This window comes from Helianthus annuus, chromosome 7 (assembly GCF_002127325.2).
Source record: "Helianthus annuus cultivar XRQ/B chromosome 7, HanXRQr2.0-SUNRISE, whole genome shotgun sequence".
Taxonomy (NCBI): Eukaryota; Viridiplantae; Streptophyta; class Magnoliopsida; order Asterales; family Asteraceae; genus Helianthus; species Helianthus annuus.
In genome coordinates, this window is record NC_035439.2 from 23,153,316 (window position 1) to 23,160,433 (window position 7,118).

General features: G+C 42.2%; 1 non-coding gene across 1 annotated transcript; it reads right to left on the minus strand.

Annotated features, from left to right (window-relative positions):
• Positions 1-353: 353 nt before the first annotated feature.
• LOC118480640 lies at positions 354-459 on the minus strand. Its single transcript, XR_004863620.1, has one exon. It is a non-coding gene; the product is annotated as a small nucleolar RNA R71 (small nucleolar RNA).
• Positions 460-7,118: the final 6,659 nt, after the last annotated feature.

The window sequence follows — 7,118 nt, forward strand, 5'->3', positions numbered from 1 at the left end:
TGAAGCACATTTCCGGCCGGTAATCACGCAAAACCCTTCACCGGTAGTCATTCCTCATAATGATCAAGGGCGAACATTTGAAGTAAGAACCAATTCTTTGCAAAGTTTACCAAAGTACAAGGGGTTGGAAAATGAGGAGCCTTATTTTCATTTAGAGGCTTATGACTCTATTTGCAACACTCTTGGGAGTCAAGGGTTTTCAGCCGACGATATCAAATTGGTTTTGTTCCAATTTTCTTTGGAAGAGAAGGCGAAAAAATGGTTCTACACGTTACCTTCGGCATCCATATATACATGGGGGGAGATGCAACAAACCTTCTTGGATGAGTTTTACACCGCTCAAAAGACCAACGATGCAAGGAAGGGATTGAGAAGCTTTCAACAACAACATGGTGAGATGTTTCATGAGGCGTTTGAGCGTTTCAATATGATGATTAAAAACTGCCCTCATCATGGAATTGAATTATGGGAGTTGATGAATGCCTTTCATGAGGGGTTGAGTGCCGAAGATGCACGTGATTTGATGTCTATCACCGGTGGACTTTTGGAACAAACTATGAGAATGATGATTGGGAGTTCTTGGAAAGCATGGCAACTACATCAAAGAGGAAAGCTCAAGCCTCAAGAAGAGCCCGATCGACCACTAACCGACCGCAAGTGCACGCCATAGATGATGGTAATGTTCAAACCACTAACCAAATTTATGATGTTTGTGCTTTGTGTAATGAGATAGGTCATGCGGCTGAAAATTGCCAAGGGATGTTGGAAGGGCAATACGAGGAGGTCCATGCGGTTCAAGGTCAAGGTCAAGGAGGAGGTGGTAGGAACTACAACAACATGAATTCTAATACCTACCACCCCGGATTGAGGAACCATCCGAACTTTAGATATGGGAACCCTTCAAATCAAGCAAACCCAAATTTTCAAGGTAGCCAAGGTAATTTTGGTTCACGGCCATCTTACAATAATCAAGGTGGATGCCGAGGCGGAAATAACCAAGGTTATCAAAAACAATACCCAACGGGTCAAGAACAAGGGGGGTCTTCGGGTGGAAACGAGGTGATGGAGATGCTAAAGAGCATGCAAATGGAGATGCAAAAACGAAACCAACTTGACGAAGTGCGAATGCAAAAAGATGAGGTTCGTGATAAAAGCATCCAATCACTAACAACCCAAATGGGTCAATTAGCAACCGATGTGGCGGAATTGAAGAAAGGTAAGGGTCAACTTCCAAGCGACACTAAGGTAAACCCTTCACATGGTTCGTCACGAGGTAACGTTAATATTAATCATGTTAGTGTTTTAAGAAGTGGGAAAGAATTTAAAGCCAATTTGTCACCCGAATTGGTTGAGGGGGTGGTTGAGGATATCACGGGAATTGAAAGTGATGATGAACTTTCACCGGTTAAACCAAAAGAAACAATTGTTAAAAAACCGGGTTTGGGTGAAAGTGAAAAGAATGAAAAAGTTGAGGGTGAACCGGGTCAAGTTCCATTCCCATCGGCCCTACTTGACCCGGGAAAGAAAAATTTTATTGTGTCGAGAGGTCCTCAAAAAGAGGAGATGTGGGATATGTTCAAACAAGTAAAAATAAATCTCCCACTCCTTGATGCAATAAAACAAGTCCCCGCTTATGCAAAATTCTTAAAAGAATTATGTACACAAAAAAGGCAAAACAAGAAGAAAGTGCCTAAGCGGGTGGATTTAACCGGGCAAGTGAGTGCGGTGTTGAATGGGGAGCTTCCTCCTAAGCTCCAAGATCCGGGCACGCCATTGATTAATGTACAAGTTGGTAATTTTCAAATGGCTAAGGCGTTGCTAGATCTCGGAGCCGGAGTTAGCATTTTACCGGGGGGCTTATATGACCAATATGACTTTGGTCCATTAGCAAGGGTGGAGACGACGGTTGTTTTGGCCGATTTGTCTCATAAGTTGCCTCGGGGTATGGTTCAAAATGTAATTGTGAAAATTGATGAGTTTTATTACCCGGTGGACTTCTTAGTCTTGGATTACTCATCGGCGGACCCTAAGCAACAACAAAATATAATTTTGGGTCGGCCATTTTTAAGCACCGCACATGCTATTATTGATTGTAGATTTGGTACAGTTGATATGGCTTTTGGAAATAGAAAAATGCGTTTGAATGTTTTTACTAACAATTCTAATGCTAACGGTGTTGATGAGTGTTTCATGGCAGACATAGTAGATGGATGCAACCCGCATGAGTATGAGGAGGATGGTTTGGATATTTGCCTGTGTGACTTTTCTGAACAGGTACATGCTTATGCACTACGGGTTGAAGAGGAAGCACAAGATGCTATGGCAATGAAAGAGGGTAGACCACCATGGACCCATCAATTCGAGGGTCTACCGGTGGAGATCGATTCGGGTACAAAACCATCATTGGAGGAACCACCAAAGTTGGAGCTCAAGGACTTGCCTAACCATTTGAAGTATGTATTCTTAGGGGATAATGACACTTTACCGGTCATTATTGCCTCTAATTTGGAATTGGCACAAGAGCAAGCATTGATGGAGGTTTTAAAAGAGAACAAGCGTGCTATTGGATGGACGATTGCCGACCTCAAAGGAATTAGTCCATCCATTGTCATGCATAAAATTATCACGACCGAAGATGCCAAACCGACACGAGAAGCTCAAAGGCGGTTGAACCCGAACCTAAGGGAGGTAGTTAAAAAGGAGGTAATTAAATGGTTGGATGCGGGAATCATCTATCCGATTTCGGATAGTGCTTGGGTGAGTCCCACTCAAGTTGTACCTAAGAAGGCCGGCATTCAAGTAGTCAAGGATGAAAGTGGTGAACAAATTGCCACCCGACCGGTTACCGGGTGGCGGGTGTGTATTGACTACCGAAAATTGAATGCTGCCACTTCTAAGGACCATTTCCCGCTACCTTTCATTGACCAAATTATTGAAAAATTGTCGGGTCAAAAATATTATTGCTTCTTAGATGGGTATTCGGGTTACAATCAAATCGACATACACCCGGATGACCAACACAAGACCACCTTCACATGTCCATATGGCACCTTTGCGTTTAGGCGAATGCCATTTGGCTTGTGTAATGCTCCGGCAACTTTCCAACGATGTATGATGAGTATTTTCTCGGACATGGTTGGAGAGTCGCTCGAAGTATTTATGGATGATTTCTCCATTTTTGGCACTACTTTTGATACTTGTCTCAACGAATTGCAAAAGGTTTTGAAAAGGTGCGTTGAGAAAAATTTAGTGCTAAGTTGGGAGAAAAGTCATTTCATGGTGCAAGAGGGCATTGTGTTGGGGCATGTGATTTCTGAAAGGGGGATGGAGGTGGATAAGGCAAAGATACGGGTAATATCATCTTTGCCACCTCCTAAAAATGTTAAGGGTGTAAGGTCATTCTTGGGACACGCGGGTTTTTATAGACGTTTCATTAAGGGTTTTAGTGTTATCACCAAACCCTTATGTAACTTGTTATTAAAAGATGTCCCGTTTGATTTCACTAACGAGTGTATGCAAGCTTTCACTGTTTTGAAGGAACACTTGGTCAAGGCGCCTATTTTGCAACCACCCGGTAAGTCAAAGCCGTTCGAGATAATGTGTGATGCGAGCGACACCACTATTGGTGCAGTTTTGGGTCAACGGGTTGATAAGAAACCGGTGGTTATTTACTATGCAAGCAAAACTTTATCCGAAGCGCAACTTAACTACACCACAACCGAGAAAGAATTACTAGCGGTGGTGTATGCTTTGGATAAGTTTCGCTCGTATATTTGGGGAAGCAAGGTAGTGGTTTATTCGGATCATAGTGCGGTCCGGTACTTGATGGAGAAAAAGGATGCGAAGCCGCGCTTGATTTGGTGGGTCTTATTATTACAAGAGTTCGATCTAGAGATCCGAGACAAGAAGGGAAGTGAGAATGTAGTAGCGGATCATTTGTCTCGGATTCCGCTGGAAGGGACCGATGATGCAAGTGAGATTAATGAAAGTTTCCCCGATGAGCAGCTGTTAGCCGTGTCCACTTTCGTTGCACCGTGGTATGCTCATTATGTCAACTATTTAGCCACAGGTGCCATTCCAACTCATTGGACCAAAAAGCGTCGACAGCAATTTATGGTCCAAGTGAGGCAATACATTTGGGATGAGCCGGATCTCTTCAAGATCGGACCGGATCAAGTTATACGGAGGTGTGTGCCCGAGACGGAAGTGTTGGAAATCTTAACTCATGCCCATTCGTCCGCTTGCGGGGGTCATTTTAGTGGGCATAAAACAGGCTATCGGGTACTTTCTTGTGGGTTTTATTGGCCCACTATCTTCAAGGATGCAATTGAGTTCGCCAGAAATTGTATAAATTGCCAAAAGATGGGTAGCATATCGAAGAGGGATGAGATGCCATTACAACCAATCTTGGTTGTAGAGATATTTGATGTATGGGGTATAGATTTTATGGGTCCGTTCCCGAATTCGAATGGTTTTCTTTACATTCTGGTGGCGGTGGATTATGTCTCGAAGTGGATTGAGGCTATTGCAACACGAACGAACGACCACTCGGTTGTTTGTAAATGTGTTCAATCTAATATCTTCTCTCGCTTTGGAATCCCGCGGGTTATTATAAGCGATGGTGGTTCACATTTCAAGAACTTCAACTTTGGAAAATTATTGAAAAGGTATAGCGTGAACCATCGAGTTGCCACACCTTACCATCCGCAAACGAGTGGACAAGTCGAAGTGTCCAACCGTCAAATCAAAGAGATTCTCATGAAGACGGTAAGAACGGATAGAAAGGATTGGTCGAGCAAGTTAGATGATGCTTTGTGGGCATACCGTATGGCCTACAAGACTCCGATTGGCACAACACCTTACCGGATGGTGTATGGTAAGGGTTGTCACTTGCCAATGGAGTTGGCGCATCGGGCACATTGGGCGATCAAGACAGTCAACGCGGATTACGATGAGGCGGGTAAGTTGAGAAAGTTGCAATTGAGCGAGATAGAAGAGATTCGAGATGAGGCGTACGAATGTGCATCGGCTTATAAGGATAAACTAAAGAAAGTGCATGATGCGAAATTGCAAAAGAAAACGTTCGAAGTGGGGCTGAAAGTTTGGTTGTACAACTCACGATTGAAGATGTTCGCGGGCAAACTTAAAAGCAAATGGATGGGTCCGTATGTGATTCGGAGAGTTGGGCGATTTGGTGATGTAGACATCCAAGATGAGCAAACATTGAAACAACAAACGGTGAACGGTCATCGCTTGAAGCCGTACTTGGAGGGAAATGACATCAACAACTTGGAGCTTGACAAAGCGGGCTACATCTTGCGCCCGGTCGATGAAGAACAACCATGAGAGGCCCTGTGACAACTCGAATTTCCAAGATTTCTATTACGCATTTATTGCACGTTTATTGATTGTCTAATTGTTTGCTTGCACAATTGGTTTGCTATGAAACTGTATACGTTTTGATACAATATAGTGTTTTGTGGTTGTGCATGGTTATGTGTTACTTGTGAAAGATTTGACAAATAATGGAATGTGGTGTTGAAACTGTAATAAATAATACTTAAGGGTGTTTAGGGTTGATAGTGAAACTTTAACAACTCATAACCCTAATCCCCTTCCCTAATCATTCACTAATCATTCCCTAATCCTCTCTACAACCACCTTCTCATCATTCTTGGATTCACAAGTTCTTTTGCATCAAGTTTGATTGCCAATCCATCTAGAATCGAATCAAGGTAATTGTGTAATCTTTGTTTATTGGTTGTTTGATTGTTATCAATGCTTGATTTTTTGTGATTCTTGTAAACCCTAGTTTTCACATGCTAGCTCTGTAGTTGTTGATTTGATTCTGTCTATTGTGATAATGTTATTGATTGATTGTATAATCGTCTGCCTGATGATGATTGGATACGTGATGTGCTAAAATCATTGATTTTGGTTAAGATCATCGTACTGAAAATATATGAGAAAATGAGGATTCACGATCGTATGAATACTGAAACGTAACTGATGGAATGATAGAACGTAACTGTTTCAATTGTGTTTGCTAGTTGTCTGAGTTTTGAAATGATGAATTGGTCCGAGGATTACACTTTGTATCTTGTCCGAGTTTTAGAAAGGAAATAAACAAGGTCCGACCTTTACTTGTTATTATGTGGTCAGACTTTTAAATGGATCTCCTCCGAGTTTTGTATCAAGAATACTGTCCGACTTTTTGAGACACATCACATATGCCCGAGTTTAATTCATTAGTGTGGTCCGAGTTTTGTAAGTGCAATTAGGACCGAGTTTCATGACCATAGTGTGGTCCGAGTTTCACACAACAAATAAAGGTCCGAGCTTCCTCCTCATGTAGGTCCGAGTTTCATTGGGCAGCCTCTAGTCCGACTTTCTAAGATAATCAGGGCCGACCTTTTTGTATATTACCTGGTCCGAGTTTTTGGCTTGAAGCCTTGGTCCGAATTTGTTGAGGGGGAGCCCTCTGTCCGATCTTTTTAGGGCCTAAGGCTGTCCGAGTTTAAAGGGGTGGCCTCCCTTGTCCGACTTTCACTTTATAAGGACTTGCCCGACCTTTTCTTTGAAAGATACAAGGAGATGAGGCCCGAGTTTATGTATGTAATGCATTTGGGTTCGGATTTGTTAAGTTAAGTATGTTTACTCTAATAGCGATTAACCTTGTTAACTTGTTGTTCAGAATAATCATTGATGTCGGTTAGTCCTGTTAGTCTGCTAAAATTGTTAAACATTAACTGTTAGTCATTAACTCTGTAGTTGTTAAATTATTAAACGTGTTAACTCTGTTAGACATGAAACGTTGCTAGTGTGCGAATCCTGTTAAGTGTGTTATCTTGGTGATATATGTAACTGCCTGATAATCCTGTCAAGCATGAATTTTACGGTTTAGACTAACGGTGTATATGAAATGTGATAACGGCATAAACACACACATTGTGACATCAATGACATATGAACTTTAACTGATCATATACACGTGCGTACTATAGGTCGTGATTGATTAATTTTGAACGTGTAACCCTTTGAGCATACCGAGCAAACCAAGGTGAGTTCACACAGCCAAGGCATGGGGTTCCCGGGTGGGAATGGGATTTGATGAACTG